Raw genomic sequence first — 15,116 nt, 5'->3', positions numbered from 1 at the left:
CAGCACTCTCATTGGACAGATTAGTAAGTAAGCTTCTAATTTCTTTACTATTATCAGGAATGAATGAGCAACAATGCCTAGAATTAACCATTTTACAAACTCCGCCATCCTTCGCTAAAATGTCTAATGCAAGGCGGTTCTGAAGCGTCATAGCTCATTCAACAGCTAATTCAGTATCTATCAGGAGTATGGCCCCTGAAAAATGTGTCAGCATGTTATTCACAAGAGTTGGCAACTTCTGTTGCCTCAATTGAGATAGGCTCATTATCATCCTCCTGGAGGTCTTCTCCTTTGTCTCTCACAGGAGTGACTGAACCGTCCTCAACGGTCTCAAATTCGGTCTCAGTTCCCCCTTGTTCTCCTTCATGCCCTGAGACTGGTCCTATTGTTGTTGGTATTCTCAACAACTTTTTTTCATCCTCTGTAGGACGTACAACTTTCTTTGTGTGACTGGCGTGGATCCAGTTCAGAACTCCAGCGCACTTCACAGCTGTGGTAGTTGTCAAAACCACCCGGTAAGGACCTTTCCAACGGGGTTACAAACGCGTTTTCCTTACGTGTTTCCGGACCACAACCCAGTCACCGGCTCTCAGGTTGTGCCTTGAGTCATGGATCGGTGGCAGCGTGGTGGCCTCTACCTGCTGAGAGAAAGAGCAAATCACATCAGACAGACCTTTGTAGTAGTCCAACACCATATCATCTGTAATGTTGACAAGTGCATTTGCAGGCACCGCTGGCAACATCATGGTTCGGCCCATAAGGATCTCATACAACGACAATCCTGTTTTCCTTTCAGGTGTGTATCTCATTGTCATCAGAACTAAAGGCAGTGTGTGTTGGGCTATTTCAGATTTGTGGACGCACACATCTTTGCAACTCTTGACTTCAAGGTACCATTCGTCTGCTCCACTAGTCCTGATGCTTCAAGGCGATAACTACAATGCAACTTCTGCTCAATGTTCAATGCTGCACATAGCAATTTAATTATTTAAGTGTTGAATTGACTTCCCCTATCGGATTCTAAAGAGATCAGAAACCCAAAACGTGGTATCAGTTCCCTAAGCAGTAGTTGCACTACTGTGAGGCTGTCATTTCTTCGTGTAGGGTATGCTTCAGTCCAGTGATTAAAAATGCACACAATCACCAACTTGTATCTGAAGCCTCCACACACAGGTATCTCAATAAAATCCATTTGCATTCTGCTGAATGGACCTCCTGCTCTTCCAAAGTGGCTCAAATTAACCAATGTCCCTTTGCCCGCGTTCATTTGTTGGAAATGACGCAACAATAGCAAACAGCTTCAGGAACCTATCTAAACCTTGGATTGAACCAATCATTTTTGAATAAATGAATCATGGCATCCCTCCCAACATGTGCTTGACCATAATACCTAGCCATTTGAGACAACAGCCTATTAGGCAAAATCAATTGACCCTCTTCTGAACCACACAATTTATCTTGTCGCTGTTCACATTTCATTTTACTCCATGAACGTTTTTCCTCCATGTCAACATACAATTTTAATTCTTCCAATGTATCAATTACTTTCAATGCAAAACTCAGACACATTTCATCTTCTTGGGTAACAAATCCCACTTATCTTTTAATGATATACAGTTCAATGCGCAAAACCTTGCAACTTGATCCGCATATCCATTTCCCTTTGACACATAGTCTTGGGACTTTAGATGTGCACTGCATTTCACCACTGCAATGTTTTTAGGCGTTTGGATAGCATGCAACAGATCTTTAATTCTCTCACCATTTCTCATTGGTGAACCAGAAGAGGTCAGAAAACCTCTGTATGAGCACAACTAACAAAGTCATGGAGTATCCGAAATCCATACTGGCTATCTGTATAGATTGTAACTTTCAGCTGGGCAGAAACATGGCACTCTCTAGTAATGGCTACCAGTGTGCAGAATACACTCCCCGAAGCCTAGATGCTTTCAGGATACCAGAAATTGTGCACACAGCATCCTGCTCTCAGTGTCCCTGTGTTGTCTCTTAGACAGGAACCATCAACAAAGATAATTTGGTCATTCTCTTCCAATCGGATATCTCGAATATCAGGTATCGTTTTTGTGCACAAATCAGTTACTTCAAGACAATCATGCTCAATGTATTCCAATTTTTCAATTTCAACATTTTCACTTGGGAGTAAGGTTGACAGGTTCAGCACTGTACATCTTTCAATGACACATTTGGAGACCCTAGAATATTAGTTTCATATCTGGTCAATCTTGCACCTGTTAAATATTGGGTTTTCGTCTTTGTGAGTAGGATCTCAATAGAGCGAGGGACCTTAATAGTTAAGGGATGTCCCATCACAATGCCTTCACACTGCGTAAGGCTCTGTCCAACCACTGCTACTGCACGCAGTCAACCTGGTAAGGCTGCTGCAACTGGGTCCAAAGTAGCTGAAAAATATGCTACTGGGTGATTTACACCTCCATTGACCTGCATCATGACAGACAAAGAACATGCATCACGCTCATGACAAAACAACGTGAAAGGTTTCGTGTAGTCAGGCATACCCAAAGCCAGAGCTTTGCACAGACTGTCTCGCAATCCAGTAAATGCTTTGATTCCAGCCTGGTCTAACATTATGGGATCAGTGATCTTTTTATGGGTCAGCTTCTGCAAGGGCTTGGAAATGACTGAAAAATTGAGAATCCATTGACGGCAATAGCCTACCATCCCTAAGAACATCCTGACGTCTCTCTGTGTGGTCGGGGGATTCATCTGCAATATGGTTGTAACCCTTTCTTTGGATATTTTCCTTATTCCTTTCTCAATTTGGTGACCCACGTACTTCACCTCTTTCTAACAGTACGGCAATTTCAAAGGAGCCACTTTATGACTATTTTTTCCCAAATGGTTCAGTAAGGCAATCGTGTCAAATTTGCACTCGTCCCTTATCTAGGATGCAATCAACAAATCATCAATGTACTGCATCAATGTCGATTGGAAAGGCAATTGTAGTGATGCTGCCGACACATTGTGGATTTATATGAATAAATATTTATTCAAGTCTTCTCCAGTAACGCCAACACCTGTGTCTTCTTACAAGGTCTGCTTCAACTGCCGACCCCCACATTCCATTCCACCCAATTTCTCCTAGCTCACAGCATTCTACCTATGAGTAGTACTAACATTCTATAAACGACGCAACACATCTCTCCCCTTTATCTAATGAACACATTTTTTTTTACAAATAAACAAGTTAAAGAACAATCTAATTTACAATGTAATCTTTTAAATATACTGGTTTCTTGATGATTCTACCTTGTTTACTTTTATAGGTTTCATTCCTCACAATTTGTCCTAAATTATCATTGTTAACACCGGCATCCTCATAAGAAGAACTCCCTTTTCCCATTTCATTGGTAAACTCATTCCTAGTAGGAGTGCAATCATCAAAGGCATGATCAGCATCCAACCAAAAATACTTTTTTGTAGCCTCCTTTGAAACATCTTTATCCATAACAGTTGATTTCCCTTTATACTTTGCAAAACGACTCATATGCCAAACCCGACCATCACTCAATTTAGCCGATTTTTTATAAACCTCCAGAATTGTTCTTGGTTCAGAATACCTGCTGTCTCCCTTCTTCATTTTGCCTGGTAATTTAACCCGAATTAAATCACCCTTTTTTAGGTTTATGTCTTTAGCACCCTTTTTAAAGTCCACATAGCTTTTATACTGCTCTTGAGCTTTTTGAATTTTTTTATTACCTCAGAGGGACTCCATTCCTTCAGCCTTGAATTGCTTAACCAACCCTGATTATCCTTCATAAAAGGAATTCTTCCTCTCATAATGGTAAATGGGCTGTAACCTGTCACAGTCAGGGTAGTTCTATATATCTAAATCACTTTTTTAACACTGGTTTTCCAGTCAACATTTTTATACTTGGCTAACTGCAACGAGTCTTTAATGACTCGATTAAATCTCTCCACTTCACCATTCCCACTAGGATGATAAACAGACACTAATTTGTGTTCAATGCCATTCCTATTCAAAAATTCTTCAATTTCCCCACTTTTGAACTGAACATCATTGTCAGTGATGATTTTCTTGGGCAGACCTTCCCTCTTGAAAAGTTTGTCCAAAAACATCAAAATGGCTTTAGTAACAAATTTAACTTCTGGCCATTTTGAAAAATAATCAACTAACACTATAATATGCCATTCTAAGTTCTCTTCAACAATTGGCCCCATCATATCAACTCCAATAACTTCCTACGCCATTTCAGGACACGGGACAGGCTGTAACGTCAGCTTCAAAGTCACTAGAGATTTATCAGCATTCACACATGAGTCCCAATTTCTAACAATTCTCTCAATATCAATATCAATACCTGTCCACCAGTAATTTTCTTTAATTTTCAATTTAGTTTTAACAATGCCTAAATGCCCCTCATGATTTATTTTGATAATAGAATCCCTCAATTTTTCAGGTGGTACAATCCTGTCACCCATCACAACCTTGTTTTGAACGACTGATAATCCGTCAAGCAATTAAAAAAAAATCCTCAACTCTGCACTGATATCTTTTTTGTCTAGCCAACCACACTGAATGTACTTCTTTAATGTCAACAACATTGTATCATCAGAATTTGCTTCATACCAAACCTTACTAGTAATAGCACTCAACTCAGTAGTGCCAGTCCATGCTACACTGATCCCTTCCACCTCATCCACATTTTCCTCAAGAGGTAACGGCAATCTACTCAAACAGTCCGCAACTTTATTCTTAACACCTGGTACATACACCAACTTATATTTGAAGTCCAAAAGTCTTATAGACATCCTAGCAATTCTAGCCATGGCTTTAAGAAGACCCTCAGTGGTTAGTTACCTCAATTAAGGGTTTATGATCACATCTTACTTCAACGTCAAAACCCCACAAAAAGTTTCTGAAGTGTTCTAAACCCCATACTACTGACTGCAAGGGTTTCCCTTTCTATTACTGAGTATTTTTCTTCTGTGGGAGATAATGCTCTAGAGGCAAATGCATTGGTGACCTCTTCACCCTTGCCACTTTCTTGACTCGGGACAGCATCAATACCCTTATTACTCGCATCAGTGGTAAGAATAGAAACGAGTTTAGGATCAAAGCCAGACAATGTCTTCCCTAAACAAATTTACCATTTAATGTCTTCAAAATCTTTCTGCAAAGTTTCTGTCTAGGCAAATTTACATCTTTCCTTTAACTGTGACAAGGATGGGATTTATATGAATACATATTTATTCAAGCCTTCTCCAGTAACGCCAACACCTCTGTCTTCTTACAAGGTCTGCTCCAACTGCCAACCCCCACATTCCATTCCACCCATTCTTTCCTAGCTCACAGCATTCTACCTATGAGCAGTACTAACATTCTATAAACAACACAACAGCAATTCCAACAACTCCAAATTCTTTTTCAAGATCTGATGAAATGTGGAAGGTGACTCTGAAAGCCCTTGAGGAACTCTACACCAACAGTAAACTCGATCCAAGAATTTGAAACAAAAAATAAATTGGCTGTCCTCATGAAGAGGCACAAAAAAGAAGCCTTGTGACAAATCAATGACAGTGAACCACTCAGCATCACATGGAATCTGAAACATTATCACAGCTGGACTGGGTACCACGGGACAACATTTGATCACAATGTAATTTATTTTTCTCAAATCCTACACAATTCAAACTCCACAGGGCTTCTTCAATCCCATCATTGGTGAATTACACGGGCTGCTCAACACTTCTTTCAAAACCCCTTCTTCCACAAAATCTGCAATATCTGGGCAACCTTTATTAGTATATCCTGTGGCATATTGTACTGCAGAATTTGAGGAAAAATCGTATTTGGCTTTACAGTAACTTTAACTGGCTCCACTCCCTTTATCAGACCTATCTCTTTCCCTGTCAGGTCTCACACTTTCTCTTTAACCGTTCCCTGTAAGTCAGGGTGAAGTTCCTTCACTGTGAACAAAGGAAAGAAAGAAATCAGAGGGTATTCCTCATTTGTTGTCTACACAGCAAGTTTCTTCCCAGTAGGGACAGCAGAATTCAATCACAGACTACAAATTTATGCAGTCCCTGGAAATTGCCAATCTTATCCTGAACTGGTCTGTAATCGGGTTGGTCAAATACTGAGTCGCTACTCCTACAATCTGGACTGTCTTTCCTGAGAGGGGCAAATTTTGGACTTCAGCAGACCTAACTGTAGAGCGTATAGCTCCTGTGTCAACCAAGAATGAAACTCTGTGACCCATGACTTTTCCCGTCACATAGGGACCTGTCTGACATACTTCTAAAGAAGTTGCAAGCACACATGCCTCCTCATCCGAACTCTCACTCATCCAATCATCATTTATTCCATTCTCACTGTGTAAGGGGTATTGGTGAACTGTGTTATTACTCTGGTTGGACCTGTGACCTGTTGAGGAAGCATCACCTGCTGCTGTTCCATTGGGGCTTGAGGTATTTGGATTTGTACCATGGGAACCTGCTGTTGCATCGGCTGCTACTGTAATTTGTACACGTGGCATTTGCACCCATTGCATGGGTTGAAAATTCTGCATTTGATTCACATTATTTTGGAAATTCAGATTAGGACCTCTCCTCCTCGTCCTTTCATGTTTTGGAATGAATTGACATCATTAGTTTGCTGAACCACACCTTCCTGCACCATCATCGGACACTCCCGCTTCCAATGCCTGACCGCTCCGCAAAGGTGAAGAGGCAACAATTTCTTCATTCCCTGCACATCATTTTGAACCACTACAGTATTCATATCTGGACAGCAGAGTCATATTACATCCGCGACCTTTACCTCTTATCTGATTTTGAAAAGCCATGTTTCCTGCTGCGGCTGCAGCTGTGGAAAATTTCCCTGCATCCATGTCTATGCCGCTTTAATTTGCATCACCATCGCCTTCTCTTTCAGCTTTCTCTGCTTCAATTCAATCTCATCACTCCAGTACTTTGCAACACCTCATCAATTGGCTTTGCAGGTCTTAATCCTTCTACAAATCAGAACACAAAATGAATCATGTCTTTCGGCTCAATTGTCTCTGTACCACTGTAATGCTTGAACGCCTGGAACAATCTCTCATAGTATGCATGTATCAACTCTTTTGCTTCCTGAGCTGTCCTGTCAATTCTCTGCCAATCAATGTTCATGGGTGAAATTCTCATTTTCAAAAATTCAATCACCTTGTAGTAATATTTCATTACCTCAGGAGACAGTGCACCTGTAACTGGATCTCTCTCTGGTTCCTTTGTCGCTCAATCTATACTCCTCTTACAATCCATCCACAGGTCAGCTGGAACCACTAGCTCTAGTAAAGTGTTGAAGTCCTCCCAAAGGCACTTTGCAAGTTTCACAAACCAGTCTATATGCTGGTACCATTCCACTGGCTTCTCTCTCAATCTAGGGTAATCATCTGTAAATGACATAATGTTACCTTTGCTGCAAGGGACATGAACAAAAATCCCTCCCGGAATCTCCCTTTTTGGTAACATTTTCACTGGATCCTTGTCCTGCTGCACATTCGCAGTCAGCTCCACAGAATCCCTTTTTTCTGCTTGTCTCTTTTCTTTACCCATCTGCCTTCCCACTTGTCTAATGCTCCCCAAGTCTGGACACTTTGAAGTAACTCCCTAAGGTATGCCTTCATTCTGGTAGATCTCGTGTTAAAAATCTTTAGCTTAAAAATCTAATCTGTAACTCCTTTTCAAATGCTTAGTTTTCTCAATTTCTAAGCCATATTTTTCTGCCAGGTCTGCTAGCTTCTGATGCACATTACTCACTTCCCTTGTAGTCTTTGGGCACAGGTATTTCAACTCTGCTTCTGTGTAGGACTCTAACCTATTTACACCCATGGTTCCCTCAATGAGCTCACTCGCTTCCATACTCAGTCTAGTGTAGTTCAAGTACACCTCTCCCTTTGGAGCAATCTGCGGGGTATTCAGCTTGTCTAACCTTTCAGTCAACTGCCGAGCAGTCAACTGTTGCAACGAGATGTTGCTGGCCTGGACAGGTGGTACCTGTTGCACAACTGTATTCGGGGTCTGCGGTGTCAATAACTTCAGACTCTGACTAATGTTCGACTCTATCACAGTATCTGGAGGAACTCCTAATGAACTAAAATCTAGCAATGATCTAGACCCATCAAAGGTCTGTCCCACAGAAGAGGCTACTCTGACATTCTCATTAAGTCCTCCTCTGTCATAGGAGAATACCTCAGCAATACCTGTGGCTGCACTTGCGGCAGTAAAAGTGGAGTCGGTTCTGTCTGAACCAACGTCAGTCTCTGAAAAACCTGTTCCGTAGGCACTGTTAGATTGGTGGTACTCTCCATAATAGGCACATCAGGATACATTCTCTGGACATTTGACTGTGGCACCTGAGTCCGTACTACTGGAGTAGTAGGTGCATTGAGATTAGTCTGCATCGGGTCCTGTATCGGGCTAGGACTAACCTGCACCAGACTCGCTGTCCCATTAACCTGTGTCAGAGCTGAAGGATCAGCACTTGTATTTGGACTATGTGCTGCATATGGTGGTGGACGATTTCTCAGTAACTATGTAAGATACTCATCATCATCTGAATATTCCTCATATGTCGAAGATTTTCTAGCCTCCTTACTCTCAGAAGGGCTATTAGTTTTCTTTGTAGCTTTTCTCCCTTCCTTCTCATCATCTTGTGTTATTGCGAGGAACAACTTAATCCACTCCATCCTTAAATGCTCTAAAAAACCCAAATTGAATGTCCTATTTGTAGGAAATGCTAAGTTCCCATCTTTCTCCGTCACCTTGCATCATCGCTTTAACCAAAAATATGGCGCAACACCCTTCTCCTCCATTACAATGGAGGCTGGTGTACCCTCAGGCGGTGTAACCTCCCCTATTTTTGTGGTAATGTATGTATCTCCCCTCAAGGCACTCTTTAAAGCCTTGAAAAATTTAATCTTTTCGACCTTTATGTTATTCAAAATCCAATCAGGAAGTGACTTTTATCCCAGAATTCTCTTCACCCACTTTCTCAACCAATTGCATCTCATGGACGGCTGCCAATCCGCGTGCAACCCTTCTCACTAACCAACCTATCCCAGCGCGGCTCCAATGATGTCACACTAGCACGTACTGCGACTGACAAAGTCTTGCGGCTCATCTTCCCAAACTCAGATTCACAAGAAACTAATGCAAAATATTGCGAGCACTAACCAAAATGAAAACCCAATTTGCCGGTTTACTACAGGAAAGGTAACACAATCGCTTCAGCAACTTTACAGATTTTTCACTGGCGGCATTTCGGTCTAACAGCTACTCCTTCTTTCTCAGTCTCCCTGATTCGCAAGCAAAATTCGACCTGCAAGTTTCACTCTCAACTGATCAGTGGGTCTGTCCTGATGCACATAGGACTTGTCAGATCTCAGTCGAAAAATTATTTCCCTCACTTTGACTCACACTCTGACTTGTCGACCACGCCCGATCGACCTACTAAACCAGAAAAAGTACAACAAAACCTAGTGTCTCATACACTTTTCAATATATTCTGGAGTCTTAGACCACACAGGGTCCATACATCAACAACCACGTGGACAATTTTTGAGCACAAAGCACCACACACATGGGAAGTAAGATGACTTCCCTATTCTCATACTTCGGAGTACGCACACTCCTTCTGCAACTTCATTTGGAGTGCGCAACCTCCCTAAACCCTTACAAACATCACATTTCACCTGCGATTTGCATAAACTGTGCAAGTGAAAAACCTACTTCATTTACACTATCACTAGAATGCCTAGAACATCCTCAAACAACCATTAGTAGGCTCCAAGATTCTGGGAAAGTCATTTCAGGACTTAGGTGCACATTTTCTCTCCAATTTGTATCATTGAAAAAATGAATCCAAATCTCAGTAACAATGAACTCTCAAAAGACAAGACCATCAAACTACCACCATCTCTGTAAACCTCTATATTTTTCTGCTATTATCACTGTTGGCCTCTATGATGGGCTCTTAAAGAGACAAACATAGGGAGGAGGAGGGGTTCCAACTTTTGTTGACACCAGAGCAGCCCTGCCTATCATCTTCATAGTATTGTGAACCCTTACCCCAGCTCGGCAGAACTTAACGCCCAATGCCAAAGTAAATCACAGCCATCAAATAATGCTGTACTGAGTGCCCTGACATCACAACACTGCCTTGTGCCTGCAGGATGAGTAAACTCTCGCCCGGCAGGCACACGCATACTCACATCCACCTTCCATTATCTAAAAACAAAAAAAACTAGTATCAGGTTTCTGCTTGAGGCAGAGCACCACAGAGTCTGCTGTTAAAGCAACTCAGTGTTTTTTAGGGTCAAAGTGCTCTGTCCCTGCTGTAATGTCTCTATGGTCTTTTAACCACACCCATTATTTTGGTTGGTTTGTGGGCTTGCCTTTTAAAATTCGCTTGATTTCATTAGTGAAAAGCATGCATAAGTCACGCCTTTTCCGATGTTTAGCTGCCCTCAAGAGCACCGGTAAACTACTGAAAACATACAAGGCTCCATGTTTTCCACATAGCTTCTGGACTACATTTTCTTTTTATTTCCTAGGCAGCACTATCTCACTGGGCTGTAATTAAGCGCTTTGCATGACATTGACACTGTTACATGGATAATTGCACTTTTTCCGATACGTTTCACTCCGAGCGAACTTCTGTTTCCTTTTGTGTGTCTCCTTCACACTCATGGTGGTCGTCGGTTTGCTTATGTGAAACTGTTTTACTTTTCAGTTTATGTGACAAGAAAAGTCCGGTTAGGAGTTTAAAACGCTTATAGCTCTAACTCGAGTAAACGTGAGACCGGTTGCCGCCTCTGCTCCAGGTGCCCATGTTTTTCTTGGATTCCTTTTTCCTTTTTTTTCCCGCTCCCCTCGGCTTTTGCCACCGCAGCCCGCCCCCCTCCCTCCACTTCAGATCTCCTTTCCCACCGCTGAGTCGCTGCGGCCCCGCCTCCCTGCTCTCCCATTTGCTGTTCCCCTCCCTCCTCCCTGCTGCCACTCCCTCCCACCTCCCCTCATATGGCAGCCGCGGCGCAGTGAAGAGAGTGACCCTTGACCTTGCTTCAGGCAGGTCGCTCCCTAAACCGCTGCCTCTGCTGCAGGGACCCATGTTTTTCTTGAATTCCTTTTTCAGTTTTTTCCCGCTCCCCTGGGCCCCTGGCACTGCATCCCCACGGCCCGACCTCCTCCCTCCACTTCAGATCTCCTTTCCCACCGCTGAGTCCCTGCGGCCCCGCCCCCCTGCACTTCCATTTGCTGTTCCCCTCCCTCCTCCCTGCTGCCACTCCCTCCCACCTCCCCTCGTATGGCAGCCGTGGCACAGCCGCACGCAGCGGACGTGCCGCTGGCATGCCGAAGGCGCGCCTAAGGCAAGCCCTTCTGCGCCCGTCCGCGCCCAGACCGCGCCCAGCGCCAGTCCCCCTGGTCCACGCGCACCCGCACCACCAATCACCGCTACACAGCCAATGACCTCCACGCCCTCAATCCAGGACGCTCCTCCATCTGCTTCCAGTCCACTCCGAAGCACACCAAAGGACCCTTCTCCTGAAGAGCCTGCAACTTCACCTGCACCCTAACCACCAAGCTCCGACACAAAGCTGCAGACAACCACCTCAGCTGCATTCTGCTCAACACCCGCTCCGTCCACAAGCACGCAATCGAACTCTGGGACCTACTGACCTCATCATCACCTGACGTCACATTTCTTCGCCGAAACCTGGATGAATTCGGCCTCGGAACCAGACATAGCCATAGCCATACCTGAAAGCTACAAGATCACTAGAAGAAACCGCAGCAACAAACCAGGAGTAGGAATCGCTATAGTCCACAAAAGCACCATCAGTGTCCACCAGCTCCCACAACACCATCAACTCCGCCGAGCACCTCCATTTCAAAATCCATGTCAATGCCAACACCACCCTCAGAGGGTCTACAGACCGCCGGGCCCCCTACCTCACTTCTGCGACAACATCGCCGATATCATCAGCGCCCAAGCCCTCACCTCAACGGACTACATCCTCCTCGGCGACCTGAACTTCCACCTAGAAAACAACAACGATATCAACACCACCAACCTACTCGACAACCTCGCCAACCTCGGCCTCAAGCAACTCGTCACGTCGCCCACCCACACCGCAGGACACACACTCGACCCCATCTTCTCAGCCAGCAACCACGTCTCCTTCAGCCACACCACCGAACTCCACTGGACCGACCATTGCTGCATCCATTTCTCCTTCCAGAAGCCGGTCACTCACCACCTCACCACTCAACCCCCCCCTGCTATTGGAACAGAATCTTGACAGAACAACTGATCTCCACCCTTGCCCAGGCACCTCCTCCTAGGACCCGGGACCCCAACACAGCTGCCACCAACCTGCATCAATGGATAGACGACTGCGCCAACACCCTCACACCACTCAAACAACCCTCAGACATCCACCACAGATCCAAGGCCAGCTGGTTCACCCCCGACCTGCAGGCCTCCAAACGGGAATGCCGAAGAATGGAGAAGACCTGGCGCCTGGTACCAACCGAATCCAACCACATCGCCCTCAAGACTGCCATCCGCAAACATCACCAGCTGATCCGCACCACCAAAAGAACCTTCTACAAAAGCCGCATAGACACCAACGCTCACAACAACAGAGAACTCTTCGGCATCATCAAAGAACTCTCCAACCCCAGGCCCTGCTACTATGAAACCCCGCCATCACAGGAGCTCTGCAACTCCCTCGCCACTTACTTCTGTCGAAAGATCGAAGACATCCGCAACAGCTTCAAACCTCAGACCCACCAGCCAACCACAGACAACCACGAACCCAACGCACCAAGCAAAATCAACCCTCTATGCGCCTGGACCCACGTCAACAATGAAGACACCATCAACACCATGGCCTCCATCCACTCCGGCTCCCCCTCGGACCCCTGCCCACACCAGATCTTCAACAAAGCCAGCGACATCATCGCCCCCCACCTCCATGCCATCATTAACAGCTCCTTCGAGACAGCCACCTTCCCGGAGAGCTGGAAACACGCCTATGTCAACGCCCTGTTGAAGAAACCCAAAGCGGACCCAGATGACCCCAAAAACTACTGGCCCATCTCCCTCCTCCCCTTCCCAGCAAAGGTCATTGAGAAAATCGTGAATAGCCAACTATTCCGCTTCCTGGAAGACAGCAAAGCGCTCGATACCTCCCAATCCGGATTTCGCTAGAACCACAGGACTGAGACCGCACTCATTGCCTCCACAGATGACATCAGGGCCATGCTCGACGAAGGCGAAACTACAGCGCTCATCCTCCTGGACCTCTCCGCAGCCTTCGACACTGTTTGTCACCACACCCTTCGAACACGCCTCCACAACGCCGGGATCCACGGCAAGGCCCTCGACTGGATCTCTTCATTACTCTCCGGCAGAACCCAGAGAGTCCGCCTTCTGCCTTACCTGTCCGAATCCTCCAAAACCATCTGTGGCATCCCCCAGGGATCCTCTCTCAGCCCAACACTTTTCAACGTTTACATGGCTCCTCCCGCCAACATCGCACGATCCCACCACATCAACATGGTATCCTACGCAGACGACACCCAGCTGATCATCTCCCTCACGAAAGACCCTACAACCGCAAGAAACAACCTCCACAATGGACTTCACGCCATCGCCAACTGGATGGAATCAAGCCGCCTCAAATTAAACACAGCCAAAACAGAGATCCTCATCTTCGGCAGCAACCCCTCCGCTTGGAATGACTCCTGGTGGCCTACCTCCCTAGGAGCCGCACCCACTCCCACTCCCACCACCCAAGTACGGAACCTGGGAATCATTTTGGACTCAGCACTCAACATGACTCAGCAGGTCAACACAGTCTCCTCTTCCTGCTACAACATCCTTTGCATGCTCCGCAAGATTTTCATGTGGATTCCTGTTGAAACCAGAAAGACAGTCACCCACGCCCTGGTCAGCAGCCGACTGGACTATGGCAACACACTCTATGCAGGAACCACGGCCAAACTACAAACGAAAATGCAACGTATCCAAAACGCCTCCGCCCGACTCATCCTCGACGTCCCACGCAGCGACCACATCTCTGCCCACCTCAGAGACCTACACTGGCTACCCTTATCGAAGAGGATTACCTTCAAACTACTCACCCACGCAGACAAAGCCCTCCACAACACAGGTCCGGCTTACCTCAACGACAGTCTCACCTTCCACACTCCCGTCCCCCAGCTCCGCTCCGGCAGCCTCGCTCTCGCCTCCGTCCCCCGCATTCGCTGCACCACCGCCGGAGGAAGATCTTTCTCTCACCTCGCCGCCAAGACCTGGAACTCCCTACCGCTCCACCTACGCCAGACCCAGGACCTCCTGACTTTCAGGAAACGCCTCAAGACATGGCTATTCGACCAGTAGCCCCTCCCCCCCAGCGCCTTGAGACCCTGACGGGTGAATAGCGCGCTTTATAAATTACGTGATTGATATAAATTACGTGATTGAATTCAACTATTTCATAAACTCGTTCAATTGCTGCTAAAACGTGAGGGCAAGTGTCAGCTTTTTCAGTTAATGCTCCTTCAATGCTCCTTAAATAGGAGAGTAAATCGGACTCACAAGGATATCTGATTTCAAAGGCAGGCGACAAAGGAAGGTAGCACCTCTGCTGCCTGCTTGTCTGTTAGTCACCCTCCCTTTAGTAGCTCAGCGACAGTACAGAGCTAGTAAAAAGAGGATCAACTCAGTCTTTTTCTTGTCAACTCTAATTTTGCAGGCATGAGTAATCCCATATTTTATATGAATCAAGTACCAAGAGCAAATGCAAATCCATTCCAAAATCAACCCATTTCAACAGTTCTTCATGTTAGAAAATGAGAGCTTTGATTCTGACATTTCCCAATGATAGTGCCCGAGGGGGAGGATGATTGCATACTTGACACAGTCTCAGAGATAGACCAAAGTGGACCATTTGTAGAAGAAGAGGTTAATGACCACCAAGTGTCATTTCTCATCGACACAGGTGGTAGAACAGCACAAGTTGCCAGACCTACCCCTCTCAGGGAAGACGATCCAAGATGTA

Source organism: Pleurodeles waltl, chromosome 2_2 (assembly GCF_031143425.1).
Source record: "Pleurodeles waltl isolate 20211129_DDA chromosome 2_2, aPleWal1.hap1.20221129, whole genome shotgun sequence".
In the NCBI taxonomy this organism is placed as follows: Eukaryota; Metazoa; Chordata; class Amphibia; order Caudata; family Salamandridae; genus Pleurodeles; species Pleurodeles waltl.
This window is presented reverse-complemented; position numbering follows the sequence as displayed.